At 41.2% G+C, this 20,734-nt stretch overlaps 1 non-coding gene across 1 annotated transcript; it reads left to right on the forward strand.

Annotated features, from left to right (window-relative positions):
• Positions 1-10,050: 10,050 nt before the first annotated feature.
• LOC144457234 (U6 spliceosomal RNA) lies at positions 10,051-10,157 on the forward strand. The gene has a single exon (XR_013486561.1). It is a non-coding gene; the product is annotated as a U6 spliceosomal RNA (small nuclear RNA).
• Positions 10,158-20,734: the final 10,577 nt, after the last annotated feature.

The following is a 20,734-nucleotide window of genomic DNA, read 5'->3' on the forward strand; positions in this document are numbered from 1 at the left end:
ATCAAATGTATAGGACAGAGATAAAAGCCCATATGACACTTGCTCTATACCAACGATTTGACAGGACATAGATTATTATTAAATATTAGAAACAATATTAGCCTTTGTAGGCTTTCCTTAAGGCTACAAGAAGGCAGGGGTGTCATTTATTAACCTAATGAAGTGTGATATGAGTTGTCCATAATGAGGTGTTCTACTTGAGTTTTGCACCAAGGGGTCCCTGTTGCTCTTGAGGCCTTCGTGAAATAGCCTTCCTACAAAGCATCAGTTGCTCCACTGGCCACCAGAGGGCACTCAGCCTACATATGCCCAGACTACCATCCCTTTCCCACTTCTGAGGTTTTTTGTGGCTACTGACCAAGTTCTAAATTTAAGCAAGAGGAATTACATGAAATATGGTTGCAAAGTATCAAAGAAACCAGTTAAATGTTCCTCCATGAAGCATTGCTCTTAACCAGACTTTCTTCCAGCTTTTTGGTGCCTGGGAAAGGTCAAAAGCACAAGAGCTCACTGTGCTTATACAGCAGAGTTGGGAAGGTGAGTGCATGTGTGTGAACGTGGATGCATGGGTGTTTGGGGGCAGTGGAGTAGAGAAGAAGGGAGAGGGATGAGTGTGGACATTGGAGTGTAAATAGGAAGGCGAGGGCAGTGCAGGGAGAGAGGTTGATGTCCCTGCCCTATAGTGCCTTCTCCACTGAATTTCACAATAGTTGACTGTCTCTGGCACGGTGAACACCCCACTCAGTCGAGTCCTGTATTCCTTCTGCTCCTGGTGTCATCCAGTCACTTCTGCTAATGGTTCCTGTGCAGGTTCAAGCTCATGGAAGTTGTCATCACTCACAGTTCAATGCAGGCCTGCACAAAATACAGCCCACCAAAGGATTTTGGGTGGCCCATGAAAAATGTAGAGGATGTAGACCAGGCCTGGAGGCAGTATGTTGTGCAGGCCTGGTCTAGTTTCTTCTATCTTGATGCCTATATTGGTCATAGTATATAGTATGGTCCATAACTGCCTATAATAGAGTTATTCATCTCCTAAAGTGTGCTACTGTCCACCCCCATGGCAGACAAGGAGCCTCAATCCCACTCCTACGTGTTTCTCTGTTTCTTGCACCTGGAAAAAAAAATGGCAGACACAAATTCTCTCTAGCGCAAGAAACTAGGAATCCAATTCCCAAAGTCAGTAGCTGCTTAGCAAGGAGACTCAGTCTGTCTGATGCAGCAACCTGCTCACTGCCCCCTGCACACCCAGCAGAAATTCACTTTCAAAGAAGAATGGGCCTCATGTGGAGAGAAGGGCCCATGCATTGCAAGGGCTATTGTTGTGTGGCCCCAAGAGAAGCAGTATAGACATTTCTAGCCTCTTCTCCCCTGACTTTTCTCCAAGTAAGACTTTAATTCCTGCCAGGATGGGAAGCAGGAGGTTACTGTTGGGAGGCCATTCTGATCTCAGAGAGACTGACTACTAGGCTAGAATTATATCTGTCTGCTCCCTTAAATAATGCTAGGCTAGGCTAATGATTGGCTTCCTTCTAACTTCTGATCACTTTAGGGAGAAGGAGGACTCCAAGCTTTACAAAAGCTTGACTTTGGGGCAGCTAGGTGGCACAGTGGGTAGAGCTCTGGCCTTGGAGTCAGGAGAACCTGAGTTCAAATGTAGCCTAAGATACATAACACTCACTAGCTGTGTGACTCTGGGCAAGTCACTTAACCCCAATTACCACCCCAAAAAAACAAAAGCTTGACTTCTTTCCCACCAAATACCCATTCCAAATGAACACACATAGAGAATAGCAAAGAAATCCACTTATCCATATCCAACAGAAATCAGAAAAGATATACATAGGAAAACATATATCTGACAATACAGAATGATGGAGTTCTCCCATCGGGAGGGAGGTAACTCTACCCAACCAAGAGAAAGTCCTTGATCTCACCCAAGAGGAAACTACCCACAGTAGCAAGCTGGGAATAGTCATGCTGGAGGCTGCCAGCTCCTCCCATGTCCTCCCAGAATCTTTTCCTGCAGCACTCTGAAGTGGGTTGGCCTCTTCCATTTTCTCTCTTAAAGCTGGAAGCCAGAAGCCCCTGAAGCAACTGAAGACTGTCGAATCACAGAAGGGAATGGCCTTGAATAGTCCCAAAGCGGGGCTGGCTGAGAACTGAAGCTCTCTCGTCTCTCACCAGCTCTGCCTTGCCCCTTGAAACAGGGCAGGGCATTCCTCTCCACCAATAAGGACAGTCCTATACCAATGGGCTTTGGGACAGGGCTTGCAAAAGGAAGAGGAAATAGGGAAATGTTAGAAATTTCTGTGCCTCATCAAATCTCACCACCTACCTTTCCCAATCAGAATTTCCAGGGAAATTCCTCAGTCTCTGACCAAGGTGAGACATTGCAGATCCAGCTATACCAAAGCGCAGCTAGGAGGTGCAGTGGATAGAGTGTTGGCCTTGGACTCAGGAAGATCTGAATTCAAATCCTGCTTTTGACATTTACTAGCTGTGGGACCTTGAGCAAGTCATTTAACCTTCCTCAGTCTCCTCATCTGTAAAACGGAGATAATAAGAGCACCTGCCTCCTGGGGTTGTTGTGAGGATCAAATGAGATATTTGTAAAGTGCTTGGCACATAGTAGGTGATCTATAAATGCTAGTTGTTATTATTACTATTGTCACCAAAATCAAGAGATAGGTTACATAGATATAGACTGTATGTGACATATAGTAAATATGCAGTAGTAGTCTACAAGGGCACTTATGCTGTTCTTTCTTAAGCCTGCAGAAAAGTGGTATGTTAACTGTATAATTATCTAAGGAGGAAGTATTGTAATGGGAGAATGGCCAATGGGGGCCAAGTCCTTAGGATATGTTCAAATTTGCCCTTCCTGGTATCCTCCTATACACAGTATGTGCAATATTTCCTGCCTAGTTCCAGTTTAGTACAAAGAGGCTTGGTGAGCCTTCTTCAGGGCATGCATAACTGAAGTGACTGATGCTTTATGGGGATGTGGAGTCTTTTGATTTGCTGAAGAGTTAGAAGGACCAATGACTCAGCAGGCATAAAACTGGAACTCTGTTCAGATATGGCCTTTTCTTGGCCCTTTTGGGCTTTTCCCACTGGGAGTGAAGCAAGATGGAGAGAGAGAGATGGTGGCTGCTTTGTCTCCATTGGCTTCAATGTGTTTGCGGATTAATAGTGCCCCTGCTTCTGTTGTGTTTAGTCTTTTCTGATCTAAGATACACGAGCCTTTTATTTTATTTTGTTTTTAAAGAGGTAATCGGGGTTAAGTGACTTGCCCAGGGTCACACAGCTAGTAAGTGTCTGAGGCCAGATTTGAACTCAGGTCCTCCTGACTTCAAGGGCTGGTGCTCTATCCACTAGCTGCCCCTGCATGAGTCTTTAAAAAGGAAAATGCCCAGGTGACTAGTGAGACCAGGAAAATTCATCAGGGCTATCAGTGGTCTAGCCTCTCTGGAGGAGAGGAGCTGGTAGCACCAAGCAACTTGGTCCAGTGCAAAGCAGTATGTTAGCCCAGTTACCTGCTTGACCTAGTCCAACAGTGGACTGACCTTTTGGCCACCTGGCAAGGGAGGGGCTTATCACTTGGAGATGCTTTGCCCTCACTGCTTGGTGGGGACTCCTCAAAGAGAAAGAAGTACTCAGAGGAATTGGAAGGTTTCCCGGCCCCGTATGTTCCTTACATTGATGCCTCACTATGTGTTTTAAGTTTGATCCCACTCTACCCAAGGACAATGCATGTGTAGAGGGAAAAGTGAACCTTTGCTTTCAAGAATGTTTCATCCTTTCTTATATCTTCTCAGTAAATTCTTGCTTGTCAACTGGTTGATTTATTTTGGGAGGGCACATTATATGGGGACTGATGAACAACAATAATAAAAATCCCAACCCCTCAAGGTTAACCCTAAAAACTTGAGGGGAACAGTAGTATTGTTCCCTCTGGGAGCCTAGCCTGCCTCTTTTGGTGGGAGTTGGGAGCCAGTATAACTGCACACAGATTTTGCTCCTTCCCAGAATCTCACCGATCTATTCTCCCTCTGAGGAAGAAACACTCCAGGGATGAAGCTCCCTTTATAGAAAAATCCATGTATTGGAGGGCAGAAGTGGAAAGGGCAGAACTCTCTGAAGGCAGGGGCCATGTCCACCTGGAAACCCGGGGTTTTCTTAGGGAAGGGATTGTGCCTCCTTTACCCGACGTGCCCCTCACTCCTCAGTTTTCACCACAGGCATGGACTTCAAGCCAGGGGAAAAGCTGTGTGGATTCTGTCCTATCATACTAACTTCCCCTAGAGGGGCCCTTAGATGGCATCTGTCCTGAGCTGCTTGTCTCTCTAAGTCCAGGATAGGCTTATGCCATGTAATTTGATAGCTTCTGTTATAATCCCACAATCAGATTTCTTCTGCCCACCCACTCCATCTCCACCCCCATCCCCACCCCCACTCCTTATAGCCAGCACAGACCCAAGCCTGTTACTGGTTTCTTGGAACCATCTACATGGCACTTCACCACGAACAGGGCTGAAATGTGAGAAGGGTAGCAGAATTACAGAACCTTGAAGTTGGAAGGGACCTCAAAGGACATTGAATGCAAGAGGAAAAGGAATTGCTCCCTACAGCATACACAGCAAGAAGTCATCCAGCTTGGCTTGAAGACCTCTAATGAAGGAAAATCCACCACCCTTTTTTAATTTAAAAAAAAAACTTGTTTGTATTTTTATATCACATTAATTTTTATTATTTCTCTCCTTCCATTCATTGAACTAGCCTTATAACAAAGATTAAAAAATAAAGAGAAAGAGGCAGTTAGGCAGCACAGTGGATAGGGCACTGGAACTGGAGGCAAGAGGACTGAGTTCAAATCCAGCCTCTGGCACTTACTAGCTATGTGACCCTGGGCAAGTCACTTAATCCTGATTGCCACCAAAAAAGAAAATACTATTTTTTATATGGGATAGCTTTCTGAAAAGGGGAAGAAGAAAGATACAGGGGAAAACTTTGTTGATACAAAAAGCAAAAGTCATCAATGAGAACTTTGGGTTTTTTTGGTGAGGTATTCAGGGTTAAGTGACTTGCCCAGGGTCACACAGCTAATAAATATCAAATGTCTGAGGCTGGATTTGAACTCAGGTCTTCCTGACTCCAAGGCCAGAGCTCTGTCCACTGTGCCACCTAGCTGCCCCATAAGAACTTATTTTTAGAAATAGAGGAGAAAAAAAGCCATGCAGAAAAATCAACCCACACATCAAATGTATCTGGCAGCATGAGCAATAGAAAGGACATTTTCTTCTCTTCCCAGGGATCAACCTTTGTCATCTTAATTATACACAGTATTCTTTCTGTTTATGCCATTTTATTGTTTACATTATTTTCCTGGTTTTGCTTACTCCACTTGGCATCTATTCCTATAAACTTTCCCATGCTTCTCTGATTAAGATGTGTTTCTTACATCATAGTATTATATTCTTTCACTGACTTTTTTTTTTAGTCATTTCCAAGGTGATAGGCACCTGTCCTTGTTTCCAACCCTTCCAGTTAATAAAGTTGTCCAAATCAGAAAGGGGCCATTCCCTTCTACTTGCTTATATCAAGCTTAGATTTGCATCTTTGTAACTTTAACTTACTGCTTCTAGTTCTTTCCTACGGAGTCAAAATTTGAACAAGTCTCTGCACTCTTTCATGGGACAGCTCTTTATCACGTCCTTAGATACAGATCTTATATCCTTGCTAAGTCTTCACATCTCCAGGATAATCATTCCCAGTTCCTTAATCTGTCTTCACATGGAATGATCTCTGGGAACGTTACCATTCTAGTCATCCTATTTTAGATTCTCTGAAACTTGGCAATGTCCTTCTTAAAATGTGGTACCTGGAGTCAAACCACAATCTTGATACTCTCTGGCCAAGGCAGATTGTTCAAGGACCAGCACCTGCTTAGATCTAGACATTGTCTTTCTTAATGCATTCCAAGATAGAGTTTGTTTTTTTTTTTTAACTCTCCTACTGTTGATTGATTAATCTTGTTGATTGAGTTATAGACTTATGACCTGAGTTCCAAACCAAGCCTGGAGATTTTTTGCATGATGCTGTTTAGCTGCGACTCCAAGTTGTAGGAGAGAATGTAGGAGAAGAAAGGCTGCTTTTCCGTTTGAGGGGTGAGCTAAAGTGGGAGCTTTGGTGGAGAGAGATATTCTTTCTTTCTTCCAGAGAGGACATTCACGATGCTAAACTCTCTCATATGTCCCTGATTTCCAGCTTGCCTCCTTAGAGACCTCAGTGAATTTCCCTTTGGGTAATATTAGGGCCTCTCTCTCTTCATTGTATTGAAATCTTGTCCTGCTCCCATCCAAAGCGCTCATTCACATTGGCTGGCAAGAAATAAATGTTTATTTGCAGGACTCTCTCTATTAAGGATTCAGAATAAATGCTACTTTCCTTCATTGTTCTAAAGAGGAAGGTAACAGCTTACTCTTGGCCAGCTTAGCTCCCATCCACCAAAAGTAAAAGGCAACTTCAAATAGTTATCAAACACTTTCATCCAAGCCAAGAGTAAACAAAAATTAAGGAAGTTATACAGATTAGAGAGAGGCAAGGGTAAATAAATTCTTTGATAAAATCTCAGCTCAACAAAGGAGAAAATGATCTAGGAAAGTTGGCTTTCAGCAGTCTCTGAGTGTGCAGGGATTGGGAAAGGAGAGACATGTTGGGCATCTAAGCTTCCCCACATATCTGTGGCTCTGGGAGCTCCCATTAGCCATTCAAAAGTTCATACCTCCTCCCTCATCTTTCCCCAGTGTATTTCCATACTGACGCAATATTGAGGGCTCAGAGATCTTTTAGCCATTCAGGAGTCATGGGTCCCTTTCCAGGGTCACACAGCTAGTAAGTGACCGAGCCTGGATTTGAACTCAGATCTTCCTGACTCCAGGCCCAGTGAGTGCTCTAGTCACCTGGCTGCCCCACCACAGCATCTTACTTATTCTTTCTCTGAACCCTTTGGAATTTGCTCTCCCGGTCTAGGGAGCTTGTCAGACTATGTCTGGCTTTCTTCTCCTTCTCTCCCACAGCTTCTAAGATGGAATAGTCATTTTTAATAGTATTGTATTTTTTTTCCAATTACATGTAAAGGCAATTTTCAACATTCATTTTTTGAAAGATTTTGGGTTCCTAATATTTCTCCCTCCCTTCTCTCCCCCCCCCCAGAAAGCAAGCAATCCGATAGAGGTTATATATATGCAATCATGAAAATGTATTTCCCTATTAGTCATGTTGTAAAAGAAGAGACAGAACAAAGGGGAAAACCCACAAAATAAATGTGAAAAATAGCATGCTTCCATCCACATTCAGACTCCATCTGTTCTTTCTCTGGATAGCATTTTCTATCATGAGTCTTTTGGAATTATCTTGTATTGCTGAGAAGACCTAAGTCTAACCATAGCTGATGATCGTATAATGTGGCTGTTACTGTGTACAGTGTTCTCTTGGTTCTGCTCACTTCACTTAGCAAGAGTTCATGTCAGTCTTTCCAGGTTTTTCAGAAATTTACCTGCTCATCATTTCTTACAGCACAATATTCCATTACATTCACATATCACAACTTGTTCAGCCATTCCTCAATTGATGGGCATCCCCTCAATTTCCAGTTCTTTACCACCACAAAAAGAGTTTCAATAAATATTTTTGTACATGTGGGTCCTTTCCCTCTTTTTATGATCTCTTTGGGATACACTCCTAGAAGTAGTATTGCTGGATCAAAGGGTATGCACAGTTTGATTGCCCTTTGGACATGATGATGGAGTAGTCATTTACCCACAAGGTTCTTGTCATTCCTACTGCAGCAATCAGACCCTCCTTGAGAAAATAAAACAAAACGAAAAGGCAAATTGTGAGAGGAGCATGGTGAGGAGCAGCTTTTTGGCCCATTATCCCCCAGCTTATCATTAGAGGCAATTTAGGGAAGATTTTATATGGCAATACCAGATGAACAAAGTAACTATTGGTTTTAACTATAGTGTTAACCAATCACTTTCTTAATTCAGCCAAGTAGAACTATCAGTACTAGCTCAGCCAGGTGGGGACTATAGTTTGAGTTTAGGAAAATGGACCTCCCTTATCTCTGATAAGAGGCATACTCTAGGGTGAGGTTCAATTGAATAAATAAATCAAATCAACCTACCCAATTTAAACAGAGTATCCAAGAGCTAAGCCCCAATAGATTTATCCAGCAAGAACATAGAATTGTTCTCTAGGTGTGAAGAAGGCCTAGACTCCTTCTTGAATCAATCAGAATCATTTCCACAGAAGGTCTGTTCTGATTGGGTAAGGAATTTGGTAATTCCACGAGGAGCTTGTGTGAAAGGAAAAGTCAGTTCAGAACAGCAGACTGGCAGCAGATGGGAAGAAGTGGAGATGTCAGTAACCCAGCTGAAAAGGGTTAGCAGCACAGAGGCAACTGACTCAGAGAAAGAGAAAGCAGGATTGATCTGGGTTGGAAAAGGGAGAGAATGAGGAGGGTTACTGGCCCTATGGGGATCTTATCTTGAAAAAGACTCTGGCTGATTCCATCAGTTATACCCACCTCTTCCAGGACTGAGGGAAATGCCAAGAAAAATTTTAATATTTCTCCAGTTTTCCCTTTCAGGGTCTGTCTATTAATAGACATTGTAATGTACTGTGATGCTTCTTTACCCAAACGTTTCTGGGTCTCAACAGCAAAGAGGCAAAGAGTTACCAAGAGATAAATATAAAAATAAATGAAGGCAGAGAGCCAAACGGCTGCCTAAGAGTTCAGAATCGTCTTCCCTGGGGCCTCAGAGCAATTATGATGGTATTCCTAACTTTTTGTTTAATATAAACCTGAAGCAGCAGAGAAGGGAATCATATGGACCTGAGGGGCCAGTGTATTGCTCTTAGGCTTCAAATGAGCTAATTATTGCAACTGTTTCATAGGACTCGGGGCTGGGCTATAGAAGACAATCAATAGAGAGCTCTCAATTTTTTTTTCCCTTTTCTCTGCTCATAAGACAGAGCAGCAAACTACAAAGGATAGCTTTGTTCTGGGCTCTTTGTTTTCAACTACTTTAAAAGATGTTATGTAGGAAGCTCATAAATGCAAACAGCCTTTTCCCCCTCAGGGACTGCATCTGGCCGCCTTGGGGCAGAAGAACATGGGTATTAAATGTACTGGTAGAAATCTTACAGAAACAGAGATGTTCTTGTCTGTATGATGCAAAAAAGACATGTGAAAGATATTTCTGAACTTTAGCCTCCTGTGCAGAGGAGGGAGGATTTTGATTTGTAGGAACTGTGATCTCAGAATCCAGCCTTTCTGGTCAGAGAAAGGAAATTTATCAGAGTAATGCTGGTCTTGGGGCTTGCCTTGTGAGTCATTCCAAAGTCGAGAGTTTGAAAGCCTGACCTAGAAAAATAGGTGAGCCTTCTGAGCATCATCTGCGTTGAAGAAAGAAGAGGCTCACTCATTTGCCCCTGCAGCTAGAGGCATAACAAAGGTTAAAGCCAGAAAATGAGGAGCAAATCAGAATTTTCTATCTCTCCTCCCTCCCCCAGAGATATACTCCCTACTATTACAGTGAGTCATTTGGACAATGCAAGTACATTGGAAAGGGGCTTACCTGTCTGGCAGTTCCAAGGAGAACCTCTTTCCAGAGAGTAAAAACCACAAGGGTTACTGTGAATCTAACACAGGCCAGGTAAGAAGACCCTATAGGAGAGCTAAAGATTCACCAGAATGGTTGGCAAATCTGAGCTCAGTTCTCTCCACTGTTGTGAATTCTTCCATTCCAGGGGCCCCTTACACACTGGGCTCACATAGACAGTCTCCAAGCTAGGGGCTACCTCAAAGGATCAATTTTTCTTTTTCTCATTATGAAGTCACTTCAAAAAAATCTCCAAACGAAACTCCTATCTAGGTTCCCCCAAATGTGGGTACTCAAGGTAACAGTACGAGTATGAAGTACAGGGATTCCTTTATTTCACTCCACAGAGAGGACTCACATGAGATCACAAACAGATACAGTGCTCGCTTCAGCAGCATATATACTAAAATTGGAATGATACAGAGAAGATTGGCATGGCCCCTGCACAAGGCTGACACACAAATTCGTGAAGCATTCCATAAACAGATACAGAAAACACACAAGTCACACAAAAAGACTCATAGCAGATATAGAAAACACAGCAAGTATTCAAACAGCTTATAAAGTCCTTCTAGAAAGCGATCATATTTTAGGTTTGCTGAGTGAACAACACTGCATCCTGTCAGACCTGTACTAGCTTGACCACTTGCTGTATGTAATAAGGTCCAAGTTCTTTCATTCCCCAAGTGATAGATACGCTTCACTGCTGTCTTCCTGGAAGGTATGCCATGTGCTTCTGTAAGAAATCTACAACTGCCCCAAGCTGAAAGTTCACTCCTGGCAAATTCAAGGGCAAACTCACACAACTCCCATGTAGTCTTGTCCTAAAGCAGTTAGATAGATAGATAGAGATAGACATAGATATACACACATACATATATGTGTGTATGTATATGTAGTTTAACAAAATCATTCCATTTGTGTCCCTTCTCTATCTTTTTTTTTCTTTTTGGCAATTGTGCAAGCATATTAAAAATCATCTTTTTCATTCAATTGAAGATGTTAAGAAATAAATATTTCTCTAATATCCTTTTCCATACTTTTCATTTTAGGAAAGCACGTAAAAGCCCAAGAAAAAGAGCTAAGGTCCTAGGAATATGGCAGGAATATAGTAAACAAACTTAGAACCCAATGTACTTCTTTATCTAATTAAGATTAATGATGAGGGAGAAGACAGAGTCAGATGGTAGAGAAAAAGCAGTGACTTTCCTGAGCTGTCCTCCAAACCCCTCTGAACACCTTTAACTAATGCCATAAAACAATTCCTGGAGCGGCAGAACTCACGAGAGGATGGGGTGAAACAATTTTCCAGCCAAAGACAACCTAGAAAGTCAGTAGGAAAGGTCTGTTGCACCAGGGTGAGAGTGGTGCACAGTCCAGCACAGACCAGATCCCAGAAAACCAGGAGCAGACCTTGGAAGCCACTGAATCAGCAGCAGCAGCTGCTTCTGGAGCTCTTAGCCCATAGACAGTAAGGGGGTTGAGCAATGAATCAGAAGGAGGATTATGGGGTTCTCTTTGCTAGCAATGAGGCAGGATTCTGTTGCTTTGCTTATACTCGGATCCAGGGAATGGTCCTGGGTGGCAGTCCCAGGGCAAGGAGGGGCACTAACACACCCCAGCTTATGGCTGCAGCGGAGCAGGGACCCTTGTCACAGTTCCAAGGCAGAAAAGAGTGCTTGTGGCTCACAGACCAGAGCATATGCCAGAAGAGTAGTAAACACACCTCTTCTTAGATCATACAACCTTGGAAGAACTGAAAACTTACAAGTCCCTAGAAGTGTCTCTGAAACAGCTATACAAAACTGCTGAACCTTGGGACAGTGCACTCTTCACCCTGGAAGCAGAACCTTACTTTAACAAAGAGTTAAAAGTCAAGAAATATGCTGAGAAAATGAGCAAGTGACAGAAAAAAATTCTGATCATAGAAAGTTACTATGGTGACAAGGAAGAATAAAACACATACTCAGAAGAAGATAACAAAATCAAAGCTCCAACATCCAAAGCCTTGAAGAAAAGTATGAATTAGTCTCAGGCCATGGAAGAGCTCAAAAAGGATTTTGAAAATCAAGTAAGAGAGGTAGAGGAAAAATAGGGAAGAGAAATAAGAGTGATGCAAGATAGTCATGAAAAAAGAGTCAACAGCTTGGTAAAGGTGACACAAAAAAAAGAACTGAAGGAGCAGCTAGACAGTGCAGTGGATAAAGCTCTGGCCTTGGAGTCAGGAGCACCAGAGTTCAAATCCGACCTCAGACACTTGACACTTACTAGCCATGTGACCCTGGGCAAGTCACTTAACCCCGACTGCCTCACCAAAAAAAAAAAAAAGTACAGAAGAAAATATGACATTAGGCCAAATGGTAAAAGAGGTACAGAAAACCAATGAAGAGCAGAATGCCCTAAAAAGCAGAATTGGCCAAAATGGCACAAAAATTCACTGAAGAAAAAGAAAAACTCCTTAAAAAGTAGAATTGGCAGGGGCAGCTAGGTGGCACAGTGGATAGAGCACTGGCCCTGGAGTCAGGAGGACCTGAGTTCAGATCCAGCCTCAGACCAAACACTTGACACTTACTAGCTGTGTGACCCTGGGCAAGTCACTTAACCCCAATTGCCTAAAAATAATAAAAAAAATTTTTTTTAAAGTAGAATTGGCCAAATGGAAAAGAAAGTAAAAAAAACTCACTGAAGAAAATAATTCCTTAAGAATTAGAATTGAGCAAATGGAAGTTAATGACTTTATGAGAAATCAGGAAACAATAAAACAAAACCAAAAGAAAGAAAAAAAATAGGAGACAATGTGAAATATCTCATTGGAAAAACAACTGACCTGGAAAATAGATCCAGAGAGATAATTTAAAAATTATTGGATTACTTGAAAGCCATGATCAAAAAAAAAAATCCTAGATACACAATTTTTCAAGAAATTATCAAGGAAAACTGCACTGATATTCTAGAACCAGAGGATAAAATAGAAACTGAAAAAATCCACCAGTTACCTCCAGAAAGAGGTCCCCAAATTAAAATTCCCAGGAATATTGTAGCCAAATTCCAGAGCTCCCAGGTCAAGGAGAAAATATTGCAAGCAGCTAGAAGGAAAACAATTGAAAGTTATCACAAAGCCACAGTCAGTCTAACACAAGAATTAGCAACTTCTACATTAAAGGACTGGAGGGCTTGGAATATATTCCGGAGTACAAAGGAGCTAGGATTACAACCAAGAATCACCCACCCAGCAAAACAGAGAATAGTCCTTCAGGGGGAAAAATGAATACTCAATGAAATACAGGGTTTTTAAGCATTCTTTTTTTTTTTTTAGGCAATTGGGGTTAAGTGACTTGCTCAGGGTCACACAGCTAGTAAGTGTCAAGTGTTTGGTCTGAGGCAAGATTTGAACTCAGGTCCTCCTGACTTCAGGGCCAATCCTCTATCCACTGCGCCACCTAGCTGCCTTATTTTTAAAGCATTCTTGATGAAAAGACCAGAGCTGAACAGAAAATTTGGCTTACAAATACAAGACTCAAGAGAAGCATAAAAAGGTAAACAGGAACAGGAGATCATAAGGGACTTAATAAGGTTAAACTTTTTACATTCCTACATGAAAAGATGATACTTGTAACTCATAGGAGCTTTCTCATTATTAGGGCAGCTAGAAGGAGTATATGTAGAAAGAGGGCATAGGTGTGAGTTAAATATGAAGGGATAATATCTAAAAAAAATAAAATTAAAGGATGAGAGAGGAATGTACTGGGACAAAAGGAAAGGAAAAGGTAAAATGGGGTAAATTATCTCACATAAAAGGGATAAGAAGCTTTTACAGTAGAGGGGGAAAGGGGGGAGGTGAGGGGAAGTGAGTGAACCTTAATCTTACCAGAATTGGTTCAAAGAGGGAATAACATACACACTTAGTTGGGTATAGAAATCTATTTTACCCTACAAGAAAATAGGAGGGGAAGGCCATAAGAAAAGGAGGTGGTGGTGATACAAGGGAGGGCAGATTGGGGGATGGGATAGTCAGAAGCAAAACATTTTTGAGGAAGGACAGGATGAAAAGAGAGAGAATAGAATAAATAGAGGGAAGGGAAATAGGATTGAGAGAAGTACAGTTAGCAGTAGTAACTGTGAAAAAATTTTTAAATTTTCTCTGATAAAGGCCTCATTTCTCAAACATATAGAGAATTGAGTCAAATTTATAAAAATAAGAGCCATTCCCCAGTTGATAAATGATCAAAAGATATGATCAGTTTTCAGATGAAGTCATCAAAGCTATCTATAGCCATATGAAAAAAATGCTCTAACTCACTGTTGATTGGAGAAATTCGAATGAGAGCAATTCTGAGGTACTACCTCATACCTATTAGATTAGCTAATAGGACAGAAAAGGAAAATGACAAATGTTGGATAGGATGTTGGAATATTGAGATATTAATGCATTGTTGGTGGACTTGTGAACTGATCCAACCACTCTTTAAAGAAATTTGGAATTATGCCCAAAGGGCTATAAAACTATGCATATTCTTTGACCTAGCAATAAGATACTAGGTCTGTATCCCAAAAGGGATAAAAAACAAAAAATGAAAAGGACTTATATGTACAAAAATATTTATAGCAGCTCTTTTCTGGGGGCAAAGAATTGGAAATTGAGGGGGATTCCCGTCAATTGTGGAATGACTGAACAAATTATGGTATGTGATTATGATGGAACACTATTGTGCTATAAGAAATAATGAGCAGATTTTTTTTCTTCTGTTGTGTTTTGTTTCCTCTTTCTGGTGCTTCCTCCTATTGGTTCTAATTCTTACTTACAATATCACTAATGTGAAAATAGGTTTAATAGGAATGTATATGTATAGCCTATATCAGATTGTGTACCGTCTTGGGGAGGGAAGTGGGGAGGGAGAGGGGAGAAAAATTTAAAACTCAAAAAGCTTATGGAAGTGATTGTTGATAAAGCAAAATAAATTAATTTAAAAAAGTGAAAAAAAAAGAAATGATGAACAGGAGGCTCTCAGAAAAACCTGTAAAGACTTGCATGGGCTAATGCAAAGTGAAATGTACTATGTACAAAGTAACAGCAATATTGTAAGATGATCAGCTGTGAATGACTTAGCTATTCTCAGCAATACAATGAGGTAAGACAACTCTGAAGGACTTGTAACGAAAAAATGCTATCCATCCCCAGAAAAAGAACTGTTAGTGTCTAAATATGGACTGATGCAAACTTTTTTTTTACTTTCTTTATTTTTCTTGAGAGGTGTTTTTTTTTTTTTGGTCTATGTTTTCTTTCACAACATGACCAATATGGAAATGTTTTGCATGACTTCACATGTATAACCTATGTCAAATTGCTTGCCTTCTCAATGAGGGGGAAGGGAGAGAATTCGGAGCTCAAAGTTTTAAAAACAAATGTTAAAAATTGTTTTTACATGTAACTGGGGAAAAAATACTAAATAATTTTTTTTAAAAAGGCAAAAAAAAAAAATTAATGCCTTCCTCAATCTCTGACCTACCTAAGGGGAGGTGTCCTCTTCTCCATTCAGAAAGGATTCATTACTTCTGGGAAGAAGCTCTTTCAATCCTAGGGGAAACAAAATAGTTTGCATAATTTTAGCAGAAAATCAACTAAAATGTTGATCCCAAACCTGCATTTTAAAATACTGTGATCTTTTCCTTGTTCGAGATTGCTGTAAATTGTCTTAGGGTAGAGGTTATCTGAGAGCAGGGGAGGGACTATGCCAGTCTCTCCCTAAATTAGAAATGTTTGGATTTAGTCTAAAAATGTTAAATTATTTTTAAAATGTTTCTGGTAGACTTGTACCTAAAATGCAGAATGTAGTACTAATTTAGTTTTTCTTAGACATATTTTTAAAAATGTCTTATGGATGCTCTTTTTTTCATGTCTATACCTCCCACGCACCCATCCACCCCAAAAGTAAAAACTTCCCTTGTAGTAAGTGTTTTTGGTCAAGTGAAACATTGGCCATGTCTGAAAATGCATGTCTAATTCTGTACTTCTGGTCTATCACTTCTCAGACAGTCAGTCAACAAGCATTTATTAAGTGGTTACTATGGGCTGGTTCTGGGTTAAGGTAATACAGCTTCAAGCAGAAAGAGAACTCCTGTCCTAAAGGAGCTTATATTCTGATGGGCAAAGACAACAAGTAAAAGGAATCTGAAAAAACAGGGGGAGAAAGGAGAAAAGGGTAGATGCAGGTACCAGACGCAGGCCACGGCAGAGAAGCTCTGGAGGGCATCGTGGAGAGGAATGAAGACATGGAGGGCCTGAGCACCTTCCTTCTAAGGAAGTTCTGAGAGCAGAACTCTGCTGTGGTCAGAGTCTGGAAGTCTTCCAGAGTTGTTCTCCCCTCTCATCATTATTGTGGCCATCGCATAAGTTGTTCTGGTTTTGCTCGTTTTGCTCTGATTCACTTCATACAGGTCTTTCCATATTTCTCTAAATCCATCATAGTCATCATTTGTTTGGATGCAATGAAATTCCATTATATTCATCTACCCTACCACAACTTGTCCTGCTATTTCCTAATTAATAGGTTACATTTTCATACCGATAGGCTTTTTCTTAATATCCACAGTCTCCTCGGGTTTATAAAAAGAAAAAGTCAATCAGTTACGTACCTCTCCTGTGCCAAGTGTTACGTTAGACCCTGGGAATACCAAGACAGAAGTGAAACTGTCTTTGTTGTATCAGATCTTACATTCTGTTGAGGGGATAAACATGTTCACAGATAAGTGAATACAGGACATACACAAAATAAGCACACAGGGTTTGAGTTTTTTTGGGGGAAGTGCTAGTAACAACTGTAGAAATCAGAAAAAGACTCCTAAAGAATCTTGAAGAATGAACTTTTGAACTGATCCTTGAAAGGAGTCAGGGGTTCCAAGAGGTGGAGGTGAAGAAGGTGCATTCTAGGCATGGGTGACACATCTTTGTAAAGGCCCAGAGGAGGCAGATGGCATGTTAAGTAGAGGGAGTCACACTTGGCTACTGTAGAGTATGTGAGCGAAAGATGGGCAATCTACCCGGAAAGATAGGCCGGGGCCAGATTGTGAAGAGTTTTACATGCCATATAGGGCAGTTTGCATTTTATCTTAAAGGCAATAGAGAGCCACTGAAGTTTCTTGAGCAAGGGAATGGCATGATCAGACCTATATTTTAGGAATATCAATTTGGCAGCTGTGTGGAGGGTAGATTAGGGAGGGGAAAGACTAGAGGCAGGAAGACTAAATAGGAGGCTGTTGTAAAAATTCAGGCAAGAGTTGATGAGGACTTGAACTAGGGGAGTGATCATGAGACCATCATCAGAGATGTTGAGGAGCTAGAATCAGTAGGACTTGGCAATTGATTGAATATGAGGAGTGACTGAGAGTCGAAGAACCAAAGATGATTCTTAGGCTGTAAACTTGGGTGACTGGAAGGAGGGTGGTACCCTTGATAGAAACAGGGAAGTTAGGTGAATGAGTCAGTTTAGGGGGGGGAAAGATAATAAGCTCTGTTTTGGACCTGTTGAGTGTGAGATGCCTATGGAATATGCAGGTGGATATATCTAACAGGCAATTAGAAATACAGGACTAGAGCTCAGGAGAAAGATTAGAGCTGGGTATGCAGCTTTGGGAGCCCTATGCATAGTGATGAGAGTTGAATTGATGGGAGCGGATGAGATCACAGAGAGAGATAGAGAAAGAGAGAGAAAAGAAAGGAAAGGAGAGAGGAGAGGAGAGGAGAGAAGAGGAAAAGTGAGGAAAGAAGAAGAGAATAGAGGAGAGAAGAGAAGAGGAGAGGGTCTAATATAGAGCCCTCCTATACACCCGCATGTAGGAGGCGGGCCATGGAGAGAAATAGAGAAAATTCAAAGAAGGGATAAAACCTTTGCTGAGGGTGAATGGGTAACAAGAGAGAGAAAGCAGAGTCATTCAATTCTTACTTTGCTTCTGTTTTCTCTACCAAGGAAAATGACCTTTACACTGGATAGGACAGAACAAAATGACCCATAGGGAGTAGACAGCTCACCTGTACTTGATGAAGTCAAGTCACTAGGCCTAGATGAATTACCTTCTCAGGTACTGAAAGAACTGTTGGGTATAATTACTAAGCCACTGGTGGTGAAATGTGAAGATAATGGAGAATGCAAGAGGTATCACAAGACTGGAGAAGGGCAAATGTACTAATTTTTTTAAAAAAGGAAGAGGCTAGTAAGTTTGACTTCAATTCCTAGGAAAATTGTAGGATATTTTATTAAAAAGGTGGCTAATGACCATCTAGAAGAGGAAGTGATGAGACAAGGCAGGGTGATAATCATCTATTAAGGCTTATTGTGTGCCTTACTGTGCTAATAAAATAAAAACAAAAACAAAAAGGGCAGTCTCTGACCCAAAGGACCTTCCATTTTAATGGGGGAAGACAATACAAAAAAGAGCTGAAAAGGGAGGGGGAAGGAAGGAGGCCTGCTGTGGTAGAGGGATTTTCCAAGATGAGACAGCAGCTAAAGCATCCTGGCAAAGTCTGGAGAGTCAGAAGCAGAGCCAGGAGAGGAAAGAACAAAGAACCAGAGGGGCTTCGTCAAGAAGAAGCCAAGCCTGGGCCAGCTAGCTGGCACAGTGGATAGAGCACTCAGGAGGACCTGAGTTCAAATCTGGCCTAAGACCAAACATTTGACACTTACTAGCTGAGCAAGTCACTTAACCCCAATTGCCTAAGAAGAAACAAAAAAAAGAATAGGTCATAGGAGAATAATCTTATTTCCTTTTTTGAAAGGTTACTAAACTGATGCGAGGCAGTGTGGTGTAGTGGATAGAAAGGTGGCCTTGAAGACAGAAAGATCTGGGTTTAAGCATTGCCTTTGACACATACTGGCTGAATGACCCTCCTCAAATCACTTAACTTCTCAGGACTGGAGACAATTATCTAAAACTATACTATAAACTGCAGGTGTGGGTGTTCAATCATTTTTCAGTCATGTCTGACTCTTTGTAACCTCATTTGTGGTTTTCTTGACAAAGATACTGGAGTGGTTTTCCATGTCCTTCTCCAGCTCATTTTATGGATGAGGAAACTGAGGAAAACAGGTTAAGTGACTTGCCCAGGGTCACACAGTAAGTCTCTAAGGCCATATTTGAACTCAGGAAAATGAGTCTTCCTGACTCTAGGCTTGACTACCTATCCACTGCACAACCTAGATGCCTATAAGTTGCAGAGAAGGTATTAATTTGCATTGATAGAGGGAATTTCGTCACCTGGGAGTTCCAGGCTCTGTCCTACTAAACCACTAGATTAGTAGAATGCCTATACGTACAAACACACACACATACATACAAATACATACATATGTGTATATACATAAACATATGCATATACATACATATATGTATATGTACACACACACATATACAGACCCATATACAAATGTATAGGTGAAGTCCATGTAAGTTCTGAGGATCCTTATCCTGACTTCCACTCTCAAAGATGAATCTTGGGTGCTTAGAACTTAGCTTTCATTCCTTCCTTTTTGCTACCTCCTCCCCCACTAGCCTCTCAGCCAAAGAACTTGACTGATACTTAACTGAAGAAATTGAGACCATTCAGAGAATGCCTTCTTTTCCCCTCCTTCTTCTGACATCATCCCAAACTATCTTCTCCTTTCCTCCAATCTCTGATGATGAAGTGGACATGATATTTGCAAAGGTCAACTCCTTTACATGCATACTTGATTCCAAGCCCTCCTGTCTGCCCCAGCAGATTTCTACCACCATCAGCTCCATTCTCTAATTTCCCCCATCTGCTGGCTCCTTCCCTGCTGCTTACAAATATACCCAAGTCTCCTCCACTAAAAAAAAAAAAACCCAACCCTCTCACTAGATACTAATAGTAATAGCTAAAACATTTATATTGCACTTTAAGGTTTCCAAACACATGATATGATTATGTCTGCCAGCTTTCATCTTTTATCTCTCCTCCCCTTCTCAGATGAATTCCTTGAAAAAGTTGTATATAGCATATTCCAAGCCTCAGACACTTCCTCTTATCTAATTTTTCTTCTAAACGTTTTTACAGAATGAAACAGCTCTCTCTCCTTCCTCCTTCTGTTTCTCTCTTTCTCGCTCTCTCTCCACCGTCTCTCTCTGTCTCTCTATCTGTCTGTTTCTCTCCCTCTTCTCTTTCTCTCTCTGTCTCTCTTCTCTTTCTCTTTTTCTCTGTTTCTCTCTCTTCTCTTTCTGTCTTTCTCCTCTCTCTCCCCTCTCTTCTGTCTCTGCCTCTCTGTCTTTCTCTGTCTCCGTCTCTCCCTCTGTTTTTCTGTCTCCCTCCTCTTTGTCTTTCTCCCTCCTCTTTGTCTCTGTGTCTTTGTCTGTCTCTCTCCCTCTCTTTTTTGTCTCTGTCTCTCTCTGTATCTCCCCCCCCAGTGGTTTTTTAATTGACAGACCTACTGTTGTCTTCTTGATGATTATCTTTCTTAACAACTCTCTGCGCAACTGGTGGCCTCCTCTTCAAAAATATCCCTCTTCAGGAGCTGCACACTTTAATAACTTGGAAGCACAATTTTCTAACCTATTTTAAAACCTTCCAGAGAGTTTCAGTGGGTTTTGAACCCATTTATTAAAACCATAAAGATGCAACATTTTCTGATTTGTGTGCAGTGAAAATGGAAATTTACTAGCTGACTTTCAACAAAAACCTTTGTATAATTGGTGGTTGGGATTGAAAAATGAATATTGTGGCTAATAAGCAGGCTAGTGATACACTTTCTCCCTTAGGATGCACAAATCTTTGGGAGATTTCATTTTAGCTATGACAGCCATTACAACCAAATAATGAATTATATACTGAACTTAGAATCAGACCTTCAAATTGCTATATCACAAAGTGATGTCATGATTCTAAAAAATAATGAAGCAGATTCAACCACATTGCTCTCATTCAAAACTTTATTAGGATAGCAATTGGACCTGTGGTTTCATTGATAGGGGGACTCCTAGGTGAGTAAACTCCCTCTCTCACTGCAGATCAGCACCTCCCCTGTAATATATAATCTTATGAATTGCCTAGCACAGTG

This window comes from Phascolarctos cinereus, unplaced genomic scaffold (assembly GCF_003287225.1).
Source record: "Phascolarctos cinereus isolate Bilbo 61053 unplaced genomic scaffold, phaCin_HiC Scaffold_4;HRSCAF=312, whole genome shotgun sequence".
NCBI classification, from domain to species: Eukaryota; Metazoa; Chordata; class Mammalia; order Diprotodontia; family Phascolarctidae; genus Phascolarctos; species Phascolarctos cinereus.